The following is a 12,338-nucleotide window of genomic DNA, read 5'->3' on the forward strand; positions in this document are numbered from 1 at the left end:
GTGCAATGGTGTTTGGGCAGTGTAGGGGGTCTTGCTGGGTGTGGTGTTTAAGGGATTAGGGCAGTGCTGTGGTGTTCGGGCAGTCTAGTGGGTCTTGCTGGGAGTGGTGTTTCAGGGTTTAGGGCAGTGAAGTTCGGGCAGCGTAGGTGGTCTTGCTGGGGCTGGTGTTTCAGGGATTAGGGCAGTGCAGTGGTGTTTGGGCAGTCTAGGGGGTCTTGCTGGGGGTGGTGTTTCAGGGTTTAGGGCAGCGCAGTGGTGTTCGGGCAGTGTAGGGGGTCGGGCTGGGGCTGGTGTTTCAGGGTTTAGACAGTGAAGTGGTGTTCGGGCAGTGTAGGTGGCTATGCTGGGGCTGTTGTTTCAGGGTTTAGGGCAGTGCACGGGTGTTCGGGCACTGTAGGGGTCACGCTGGGGCTGGTGTTTCAGGGTTTAGGGCAGTTCAGTGGTGTTTGTGCAGTATAGTGGGTCGTTCTGGGGCTAGTGTTTCTGGGTTTAGAGCAGTGCAGTGGTGTTCGGTAGTGTAGGGGTCATGCTGGGGGTAGTGTTTTAGGGTTTAGGGCAGTGCAGTGGTGTTCGGGCAGTGTAGGGGTCATGCAGGGGGTGGAGTTTCAGTGTTTAGTGCATTGGTGTTCGGGAATTGCAGGGCATATTGCTGGGGTGGAGTTTCAGGGTTTAGGGTAGTGCAGTGGTGTTCAGGCAGTGTAGGGGGTCGTGCTGGGGCTGGTGTTTCAGGTTTTAGTGCAGTGCAGTAGTGTTCGGGTAGTGTAGGATGTCGTGCTGGGGCTGGTGTTTCAGGGTTTAGGGCAGTGCAGTGTTGTTCGGGCAGTGTTAGGGGTCGTGCTGGGGCTGGTGTTTCAGGGCTTAGGGCAGTGCAGTGGTGTTCAGGCAGTGTAGGGGGTCGTGCTGGGGCTGGTGTTTCATGGTTTAGGGCAGTGCAGTGGTGTTCGGGCAGAATAGGGGGCCGTGATAGGGCTGGTGTTTCAGGGTTTAGGGCAGTGCAGTGGTGTTCGGGCAGTGTAAGGGTCGTGCTGTTGCTGGTGTTTCAGGGTTTAGGGCAGTGCAGTTGTTTTCGGACACTGTGGGGGGTCATTATGGGGCTGGTGTTTCTGGGATTAGGGCAGTGCACTGGTGTTTGGGCAGTGTAGGGGGTCATACTGGGGCTGGTGTTTCAGGGTTTAGTGCAGTGCAGTGGTGTTCGGGCAGTGTAAGGGTTGTGCTGGTGCTGGTGTTTTAGGGTTTAGGGCAGTGCAGTTGTTTTCGGACACTGTAGGGGGTCATTATGGGGCTGGTGTTTCTGGGATTAGGCCAGCGCAGTGGTGTTCGGGCAGTGTAGGGGGTTGTGCTGGGGCTGGTGTTTCAGGGTTTAGTGCAGTGCAGTGGTGTTCGGGCAGTCTAGGAGGTCTTGCTGGGGGTGGTGTTTCAGGGTTTAGGGCAGTGCAGTGGTGTTCGGGCAGTGTAGGGGGTCTTGCTGAGTGTGGTGTTTAAGGAATTAGGGCAGTGCAGTGGTGTTCGGGCAGTCTAGGGGGTCTTGCTGGGAGTGGTGTTTCAGGGTTTAGGGCAGTGGTGTTCGGGCAGCGTAGGTGGTCTTGCTGGAGCTGGTGTTTCAGGGAATAGGGCAGTGCAGTGGTGTTCGGGCAGTCTAGGGGGTCTTGCTGGGAGTGGTGTTTCAGCGTTTAGGGCAGTGCAGTGGTGTTTGGGCAGTCTAGGGGGTCTTGCTGGGGGTGGTGTTTCAGGGTTTAGGGCAGTGCAGTGGTGTTCGGGCAGTGTAGGGGGTCTTGCTGGGGGTGGTGTTTCAGGGATTAGGGCAGTCTAGTGGTGTTTGGGCAGTCTAGGGGGTCTTGCTGGGGGTGGTGTTTCAGGGTTTAGGGCAGTGCAGTGGTGTTCGGGCAGTGTAGGGGGTCGTGCTGGGGCTGGTGTTTCACGGTTTAGGGCAGTGAAGTGGTGTTCGGGCAGTGTAGGTGGCTGTGCTGGGGCTGTTGTTTCAGGGTTTAGGGCAGTGCACGGGTGTTCGGGCACTGAAGGGGTCGCGCTGGGGCTGGTGTTTCAGGGTTTAGGGGAGTGCAGTGGTGTTCGTGCAGTATAGTGGGTCGTTCTGGGGCTGGTGTTTCTGGGTTTAGGGCAGTGCAGTGGTGTTCGGGTAGTGTAGGGTGTCTTGCTGGGGGTGGTGTTTCAGGGTTTAGGGCAGTGGTGTTCAGGCAGTGTAGGGGGTCGTGCTGGGACTGGTATTTCATGGTTTAGGGCAGTGCAGTGTTGTTCGGGCAGTGTAGCGGGTCGTGCTGGGGCTGGTGTTTCAGGGATTAGGGCAGTGCTGTGGTGTTCGGGCAGTGTAAGGGGTAGTGCTGGGGCTGGTGTTTCATGGTTTAGGGCAGTGCAGTGGTGTTCGGGCAGTGTAGGGGGCCGTGATAGGGCTGGTGTTTCAGGGTTTAGGGCAGTGCAGTGGTGTTCGGGCAGTGTAAGGGTCGTGCTGTTGCTGGTGTTTCAGGGTTTAGGGCAGTGCAGTTGTTTTCGGACACTGTAGGGGGTCATAATGGGGCTGGTGTTTCTGGGATTAGGGCAGTGCACTGGTGTTTGGGCAGTGGAAGGGGTCATACTGGGGCTGGTGTTTTGGGGTTTTGGGCAGCGCAGTGGTATTCGGGCAGTGTAGGGGGTTGTGCTGGGGCTGGTGTTTCAGGGTTTAGTGCAGTGCAGTGGTGTTCGGGCAGTCTAGAGGGTCTTGCTGGGGGTGGTGTTTCAGGGTTTAGGGCAGTGCAATGGTGTTTGGGCAGTGTAGGGGGTCTTGCTGGGTGTGGTGTTTAAGGGATTAGGGCAGTGCTGTGGTGTTCGGGCAGTCTAGTGGGTCTTGCTGGGAGTGGTGTTTCAGGGTTTAGGGCAGTGAAGTTCGGGCAGCGTAGGTGGTCTTGCTGGGGCTGGTGTTTCAGGGATTAGGGCAGTGCAGTGGTGTTTGGGCAGTCTAGGGGGTCTTGCTGGGGGTGGTGTTTCAGGGTTTAGGGCAGCGCAGTGGTGTTCGGGCAGTGTAGGGGGTCGGGCTGGGGCTGGTGTTTCAGGGTTTAGGCAGTGAAGTGGTGTTCGGGCAGTGTAGGTGGCTATGCTGGGGCTGTTGTTTCAGGGTTTAGGGCAGTGCACGGGTGTTCGGGCACTCTAGGGGTCGCGCTGGGGCTGGTGTTTCAGGGTTTAGGGCAGTGCAGTGGTGTTTGTGCAGTATAGTGGGTCGTTCTGGGGCTAGTGTTTCTGGGTTTAGAGCAGTGCAGTGGTGTTCGGTAGTGTAGGGGTCATGCTGGGGGTAGTGTTTTAGGGTTTAGGGCAGTGCAGTGGTGTTCGGGCAGTGTAGGGGTCATGCAGGGGGTGGAGTTTCAGTGTTTAGTGCATTGGTGTTCGGGAAGTGTAGGGCATATTGCTGGGGTGGAGTTTCAGGGTTTAGGGTAGTGCAGTGGTGTTCGGGCAGTGTAGGGGGTCGTGCTGGGGCTGGTGTTTCTGTTTTTTGTGCAGTGCAGTAGTGTTCGGGTAGTGTAGGATGTCGTGCTGGGGCTGGTGTTCCAGGGTTTAGGGCAGTGCAGTGTTGTTCGGGCAGTGTAAGGGGTCGTGCTGGGGCTGGTGTTTCAGGGCTTAGGGCAGTGCAGTGGTGTTCAGGCAGTGTAGGGGGTCGTGCTGGGACTGGTATTTCATGGTTTAGGGCAGTGCAGTGTTGTTCGGGCAGTGTAGCGGGTCGTGCTGGGGCTGGTGTTTCAGGGATTAGGGCAGTGCAGTGGTGTTCGGGCAGTGTAGGGGGTCGTGCTGGGGCTGGTGTTTCATGGTTTAGGGCAGTGCAGTGGTGTTCGGGCAGAATAGGGGGCCGTGATAGGGCTGGTGTTTCAGGGATTAGGGCAGTGCAGTGGTGTTCGGGCAGTGTAAGGGTTGTGCTGTTGCTGGTGTTTCAGGGTTTAGGGCAGTGCAGTTGTTTTCGGACACTGTGGGGGGTCATTATGGGGCTGGTGTTTCTGGGATTAGGGCAGTGCACTGGTGTTTGGGCAGTGTAGGGGGTCATACTGGGGCTGGTGTTTCAGGGTTTAGTGCAGTGCAGTGGTGTTCGGGCAGTGTAAGGGTCGTGCTGGTGCTGGTGTTTTAGGGTTTAGGGCAGTGCAGTTGTTTTCGGACACTGTAGGGGGTTATTATGGGGCTGGTGTTTCTGGGATTAGGGCAGCGCAGTGGTGTTCGGGCAGTGTAGGGGGTTGTGCTGGGGCTGGTGTTTCAGGGTTTAGTGCAGTGCAGTGGTGTTCGGGCAGTCTAGGAGGTCTTGCTGGGGGTGGTGTTTCAGGGTTTAGGGCAGTGCAGTGGTGTTCGGGCAGTGTAGGGTTCTTGCTGAGTGTGGTGTTTAAGGAATTAGGGCAGTGCAGTGGTGTTCGGGCAGTCTAGGGGGTCTTGCTGGAGCTGGTGTTTCAGGGAATAGGGCAGTGCAGTGGTGTTCGGGCAGTCTAGGGGGTCTTGCTGGGGCTGTTTTTTCAGGGTTTAGGGCAGTGCATGGGTGTTCGGGCACTGAAGGGGTCGCGCTGGGGCTGGTGTTTCAGGATTTAGGGCAGTGCAGTGACGTTCGTGCAGTATAGTGGGTCGTTCTGGGGCTGGTGTTTTTGGGTTTAGGGCAGTGCAGTGGTGTTCGGGTAGTGTAGGGGGTCTTGCTGGGGGTGGTGTTTCAGGGTTTAGGGCAGTGATGTTTGGGGAGTGTAGGGGGTCTTGCTGGGGTTGGTGTTTCAGGGTTTAGGGCAGTGATGTTCGGGGAGTGTAAGGGGTCTTGCTGGGGTTGGTGTTTCAGGGTTTAGGGCAGAGCAGTGGTGTTCAGACAGTGTAGGGGGTCATGCTGGGGGTGGTGTTTCAGGGTTTAGGGCAGTGCAGTGGTGTTCGGGCAGTATAGGGGGCCGTGCTGGGGCTGGTGTTTCAGGGTTTAGGGCATTGCAGTGGTGTTCGGGCAGTGTAGAGGGTTGTTAGACGGACCGGGAGGGTCGGCCGAGGACAAGGGTTTAGGGCAGTACAGTGGTGTTTCGGCAGTGTAGGGGCAGGTGTTTCAGTGTTTATGGCAGTGGTGTTCAGACAGTGTAAAGGGTCGTGCTGGGGATGATGTTTCAGGATTAAGGGCAGTGCAGTGGTGTTCGGGCAGTGTAGGGGGTCGTGCTGGGGCTGGTGCTTCAGGGTTTAGCTCAGTGCAGTGGTGTTCAGGCAGTGTAGGGGGTAGTGCTGGGGCTGGTGTTTCAGGGTTTAGGGCATTGCAGTGGTGTTCGGGCAGTGTAGAGGGTTGTTAGACGGACCGGGAGGGTCGGCCGAGGACAAGGGGAGAGGTCTCCGGGGAGAGCCGTCTCCAGCGATCGTACAGACGAGTAACTTCCCCCCCACAGATGTACACCACACAAAGATAAGGTTTAACGTTCTTTATAAGCAATCTTTAGGTACGATAGAGTGGTACAAGGAGGTCAGGACTCAGGGGTCCCCTCGATTCTAGTCTCTTGGTTGGGAAAGGGGGTAGCGGGACAGTCTTGTTACCAATCTGGTAGATGCAATGATATGATGGATAGCTCACAATCCTCGAGCTCGGAGTTCTAGCTGGACGGGCCGCGGCAGCGCCAGCAGGTCCCGGTGAAGGTGGTCGTCACACGGTCCGCGGCAGCGCCAGCAGGTCCCGATGAAGGTGGTGGTTACAACGGTCCGCGGCAGCGCCAGCAGGTCCCAACGAAGGTGGTAGTTACAACGGTCCGCGGCAGCGCCAGCAGGTCCCAATGAAGGTGGTAGTTACAACGGTCCGCGGCAGCGCCAGCAGGTCCCGATGAAGGTGGTAGTTACAACGGTCCGCGGCAGCGCCAGCAGGTCCCGACGAGGATGGAGGATGCAGAAGGCCGCGGCAGCGCCAGCAGGCAGGATGATAGTTCACAAGGCAGGGCTACGGCAGCGCCGGTAGTCCGTCAAGGATGAGTTCTTCTCGTGTCTCTCGACTCCAGGATACAACTGCCTTCCTGCTCTGGAGCTGCCCCAGTTATAGGTCTGGCGCCCTTTGATGTCCGGACCCTCGCACTTGGAGGTCGGGAGGTCCGGGATGAGGGAGTCCAGACACCCAGCAGGGGGGTGGAGCCAGCGCCCGGGGGAGCTGGGGGGCGATCGGCACCTGGCGGGGGAGAGCCATCGACACTTCTTTCTCCCATCGACCTGCCAAGTGGTCCGTTCACCTCCTGGGTGGATGGTGGTGCCGGGATGTCGGGGCCTGGCCAGGCCCAGGGTTAGGGTCGAGCTGAGGCCACGCGGCCTCGTGGTGCAGTGTCCAAGATGGCGGCCGGGCCGGGCGAGGGAGCCGGTAGTGGTTCGGCCCCATGAGACAGAGATGTCCGGGGGCAGGAGTCCCGTCTGGAGACGGGGTGCGGGTTGTTTCTGTGGGTAACACCTGGAGGGCCGGGGCTCGGGCCCTGTCATGCGGAGAGGGAGCAAGCCCTTCATGTGGCCTGTCCAACATGCGTCCCCCCCAGCTGAAGGCGGGGAGAGTCACCCATCCTCTTGGGGACTCTCCTCGTCGAGGCGGAAAAAGCGTGACAGGCCATCTGCGTTGGCGTGGTCTTGGCCCGGTCGATGTTCCACAGTGAAGTCCATCCCCTGCAGGGAGATGGACCAACGCAATAGTTTGGGGTTTTCCCCCCGCATCTGCATTAGCCACTGCAGGGGTCGATGATCTGTTTGCACCCGGAAGTGGGTACCGAAGAGATAGGGCCGGAGCTTTTTGAGGGCCCACACCACTGCGAAGGCCTCCCTCTCGATGGTGCTCCAGCGCTGTTCTCAGGCCAGGAGGCGTCTGCTGATGAAGGCCACCGGTTGGTCAAGTCCCTCGGAGTTCAGCTGGGAGAGGACCGCCCCGATGCCATGGTCGGAGGCATCTGTTTGTACGATGAATTCCCGACTGTAGTCGGGGGCCTGGAGCACAGGGGCAGTGCACATGGCGGCTTTCAGCTTCTCGAAGGCCGCTTGACAGTCTGGGGTCCAGTTGACCTTCTTCGGGTGGTTTTTGGATGTGAGTCCCGTGAGGGGCCCCACAATGCTGCCATAGTCCCTCACGAACCGCCGGTAGTAGCCGGTGAGCCCCAAGAAGGCTCGGACCTTGGTCTGCGTGACTGGAGGCTGCCAGGACTGGATGGCAGCGATTTTGAGTTGCAGAGGGGCCACCAGACCGCTTCCCACCTGGTGTCCGAGATAGGTCACGGACCCCTGACCAATTTGGCACTTGCTGGCCTTGATTGTGAGGCCAGCCCGTTGGAGGGCCTGCAGGACCTCTCGGAGGTGGTGGAGGTGGTCGGACCAGTGGCGGCTGTACACAGCGATATCGTCCAGGTAGGCGGCGCTGAACTCCTCGAGCCCCGCCAAGACCTGGTTCACCAGTCGCTGAAAGGTAGCTGGGGCATTCTTCATGCCGAAGGGCATGACTTTGAAGTGGTAGTGGCCATCGGGGGTAGAAAAGGCGGATCGTTCTTGAGCCCGGGGTGTGAGACCGATCTGCCAGTAGCCCGCTGTCAGGTTGAAGATGCTGAGGTAGCGGGCAGCCCCCATGCGGTCGATCAGTTCATCCGCTCGGGGGATGGGATGAGCGTCGGTTCTGGTGACAGCATTCAAGCCCCGATAGTCGACGCAGAATCGGAGCTCAGGAGTGGTGCCGGGGGCAGCAGCTTTGGGGACCAGCACGACCGGGCTGGCCCAGGGGCTGTCCGAGGGCTCGATGACCCCGAGCGTGAGCATCTTTGATACCTCCTCTTGGATGCAGGCCCGTACCCGATCTGGTACGCGGTACACCCGGTGTCTGATAGGGGGACTGTCCCCAGTGTCCACGTCGTGCAAGCACCAGGGGGTGACCCCTGGGGTGAGGGAAAACAAGGTAGCAAACTGCAGCAGGAGGTCCCGGCAGCCGTGGCGCTGTTCCGGGGTGAGGGCATCGGAGAGCCGGACCCCGTCCACGGAACCATCTTTCTCACGAGTCTTCAGGAGATCAGGGAGAGGCTCGGAGTCTTCTTCCGCTCCACTGTCTGTAGCCATCAGGAGGCTGAGCTCCGAGCGCACAAAGTGGGGTTTGAGTCTGTTAGTGTGGAGGACCCGGAGGGGGTTCCGGGGAGATTCCATATCGATGAGATAGGTGACGGGGCTCTTGCGTTCGACCACTTTGAAGGGCCCCGTCCACTTGTCCTGCAAGGCACATGGTTCGGTGGGGGACATCACCCACACTTGTTGGCCAGGTTCGAATTCGATGGAGGAGGCATTTTGATTGTACCATTTTTTCATGTCCTCCTGACTGGCCTCAAGGTTCGCTTTCGCCATTTCTCTGAATCGCCTGGTCTGATTGCGTAGGGTCAGGAGGTACTTGAAGACGTCTGGAGGGGTCTTTAGGGGGGCCATCTCCCAACCTTCTTTGACTAGGCTGAGGGGCCCTCGCACAGGGTGCCCGTACAAGAGTTCGAAAGGGCTAAAGCCGAGGGACTTCTGGGGAACTTCTCGATAGGCGAAGAGGAGGCACGGAAGTAGTACATCCCACTGGCGACGGAGGGGCTCTTCCAATCCCCCAATCATTCCCTTGAGCGTGCGGTTGAACCGCTCGACTAGTCCGTTTCCTTGAGGGTGATAGGGGGTCGTGAACCGGTAGGTGACCCCGCACTGTTGCCAGAGGGACTTCATATACTTTGAAATAAAGTTTGTGCCTCTGTCGCTGACGACTTCTCGGGGGAAGCCCACCCGGGAGAAGATCCCCATTAAGGCCCGGCCGACCACCGGGGCTGTTACAGTTCGCAGGGGCACAGCCTCGGGGTAGCGGGTGGCGTGGTCCACCAGTACCAGGATGAACCGATGTCCTTGTGCTGTACGGGGGTCCAGGGGCCCCACAATGTCTATTCCCACCCTCTCGAACGGGGTGGTGACAACTGGGAAGGGTTGCAGAGGTGCTTTGAGTTTGCGGCTGCTCTTCCCGCTGGCCTGGCACGTGGGGCAGGACCGGCAGTGGTTGAGGACGTCGTTTCTCATCTTCGGCCAGAAAAAGTGGGTCACCAGGCGACTGTAGGTTTTGTCCTGGCCCAGGTGTCCAGCCAGAGGGACGTCGTGGGCCAAATTTAACAGGAAGTCTCTAAAACGGAGGGGCACCACCAGCACTCGACTTGCCCCTAACTCCGCGATTCTCTGTTCACTGTACAATAGGTCGTTGTCCCTATAGATCCAATGGGCTCCGGTGGTGTCCCCTGCGCTCTGGGCGAGGGCTTGCTGGCGGAGTCCCTCGAGGGAGGGACAGGTCTTCTGTTCTTGATGGAACTGTTCCTGGGTGGGCCCCCCTTCTTGACGCCACTGAGCCAGGTTGGGAAGGTCCTGGGGCTGAGCGAGCCCTTCGGGGGTTTGCTCTGGGGGGTCGGTATGGTCGGTGTCCTCTACTGGAGCGATCGGGGGAGGAGGTGCTGGCCATTCTGGTTCTTCTGGTCGGGGGATGGCACGGGCGGCCAGGGACCGGGTGGTTACGCACGCCCAGTCCGGGAGGCCCAACATCCCCAGGTGCTCTTTTCTTTCTACGGCGGCCCACGGGGAACTCTCAAGATCATTCCCCAGGAGACAGTCCACGGGGGCATCATCTCGGACCGTCACCTTCAACATGCCGGAGACTCCTCCCCATTCGAAGGGGACGCAGGCCATCCGACATAGACTCTCCGAATTGTCGGCTGAACGGACGGGGCAGAGAATGTTCGGCAGGATCTGCTCTGGTTTTATCAGGTGACAGCGGACGGCCGTCACACTGGCCCCCGTGTCACGTAGTGCTTCGGCCCGGCGTCCATTAATGTTCACCCACTGACTATATTTTCTGGTGTTGGCGGGTAGGGGAGCCCGCGGGACCATGTCTCTTTCCCCTAGGCACGCTAGAACCATGGCGGCCGGTTCCCACTCTTGTTGTTCCTGCTCGTATTCTTCCTGTTCTTCGGAGATTTGTTCTCCCCCTAGGGCGGCGGCAGCTACCTGGCGGGGTCTCGGAGTTTGGTTCTGTGGACAGTTCGGGTCATTGGCGTAGTGGCCGACTCGCTGGCATCGGTGACACGTGACATTGGCTCGGAACCCCGGCCGCATCAGGGGGTTGCCCCGGCTAGCCGGGGGCGGGGTGCTGGCTGCGGGAGTGGCCGGGACGGTGTCTCTTCCTCGTCCCTGGCCTCCTCCTCCTCCTCGGGGACGGTGCTGACCTTGGTTGTTCCGGTTCTGTTCGTGCGGCCCTCTCCGGCCCACTCGGGTGCTTTCCCACCGGTCAGCTTCGGCGGCGAGTTGCCGTGGGTCAGTCAATTTACTGTCGAGGAGGTGCTGCCTGAGCTCGACGAAGCAGTTGTTAGAGAGGTGCTCCCACACCATGAGATTAAAAAGTTGCTCGTAGGTCGTTTCGTGGCTTCCCTTGATCCATCCCTCGAAGGCTCGGCTGAAATAGTTGACATATTCAACCCAAGTTGTACCCGGGATCCGGGTGCAGTCTCGGAACCTCTGGCGGTACATTTCGGGTGTGAGCCCATATCGGGTGAGGAGGGCAGCCTTCATGTGGTCATAGGATGACATCAGATGGTCTGGGAGCTGTAACAGGCCATCGCGGCCTTCATTGACGAACCTCCCCCATAGACCGGCTCCCCAGTCACTTCGATCGATCCGGTGGGAGGTCATGGCGATCTCGTAGGCCTTGAACCACTGTTGTATGTCGTCCTCTCGGACATACTCTCGAACGACATCCTTGGGGATGTGGACTTTCTTTTCTGTCGCTCCCGGGGTGCGCGGTCGCTCGGGCACCTCCAGTTCTTTGTTCTGCTTCCGTAGGTCTATTTCTGCCAGTTTGCGCTCGTGTTCGTACGCTAATCTATTTTCTTCGAGCTCTCTCTGCCTCTGTTTTTCTTCCCGTTCTTCTCGGAGCCGCAGATGTTCTAAGTTCAGTTTTTGTTCGGCTAATTTTAGTTCACCGTCCATTTTGAGCCGTGCCATTTCTAGCTCATGTAGTCTGCTTTTTTCTCTCTCTTGGATCTCTTCCTGCGAGAGACCCGTTCTTCGCTCCTCGGGAGCCGTGGTGTTCCTCTCTGATGCTGCAATGTTTTGGTCCGGGGATCTCGCGGCCCCGGTTTCTGCCCACGACTTAATGGCGTGCTTGAAATCGTCTTTGGTACTCAGGCCGGTGGTAGCAATGCCTAGTTCAATGCAGAATTGTTTCAATTCACGATGGCTGTACTCTTCCAATTTCTCCATCTGGAATTTCTCGGTGGATCCGCTTTCTTTGGTTGACATTGTGGTTTCGTCGTGGGGTGAGCTACTCTCTGTACGATTACGCCTTGATTCGGATCGCGCCGCTGGCCACCAATGTTAGACGGACCGGGAGGGTCGGCCGAGGACAAGGGGAGAGGTCTCCGGGGAGAGCCGTCTCCAGCGATCGTACAGACGAGTAACTTCCCCCCCACAGATGTACACCACACAAAGATAAGGTTTAACGTTCTTTATAAGCAATCTTTAGGTACGATAGAGTGGTACAAGGAGGTCAGGACTCAGGGGTCCCCTCGATTCTAGTCTCTTGGTTGGGAAAGGGGGTAGCGGGACAGTCTTGTTACCAATCTGGTAGATGCGATGATATGATGGATAGCTCACAATCCTCGAGCTCGGAGTTCTAGCTGGACGGGCCGCGGCAGCGCCAGCAGGTCCCGGTGAAGGTGGTCGTTACACGGTCCGCGGCAGCGCCAGCAGGTCCCGATGAAGGTGGTGGTTACAACGGTCCGCGGCAGCGCCAGCAGGTCCCAACGAAGGTGGTAGTTACAACGGTCCGTGGCAGCGCCAGCAGGTCCCAATGAAGGTGGTAGTTACAACGGTCCGCGGCAGCGCCAGCAGGTCCCGATGAAGGTGGTAGTTACAACGGTCCGCGGCAGCGCCAGCAGGTCCCGACGAGGATGGAGGATGCAGAAGGCCGCGGCAGCGCCAGCAGGCAGGATGATAGTTCACAAGGCAGGGCTACGGCAGCGCCGGTAGTCCGTCAAGGATGAGTTCTTCTCGGTGTCTCTCGACTCCAGGATACAACTGCCTTCCTGCTCTGGAGCTGCCCCAGTTATAGGTCTGGCGCCCTTTGATGTCCGGACCCTCGCACTTGGAGGTCGGGAGGTCCGGGATGAGGGAGTCCAGACACACAGCAGGGGGGTGGAGCCAGCGCCCGGGGGAGCTGGGGGGCGATCGGCACCTGGCGGGGGAGAGCCATCGACACTTCTTTCTCCCATCGACCTGCCAAGTGGTCCGTTCACCTCCTGGGTGGATGGTGGTGCCGGGATGTCGGGGCCTGGCCAGGCCCAGGGTTAGGGTCGAGCTGAGGCCACGCGGCCTCGTGG

This window comes from Triturus cristatus, chromosome 1_1 (genome assembly GCF_964204655.1).
Source record: "Triturus cristatus chromosome 1_1, aTriCri1.1, whole genome shotgun sequence".
NCBI classification, from domain to species: Eukaryota; Metazoa; Chordata; class Amphibia; order Caudata; family Salamandridae; genus Triturus; species Triturus cristatus.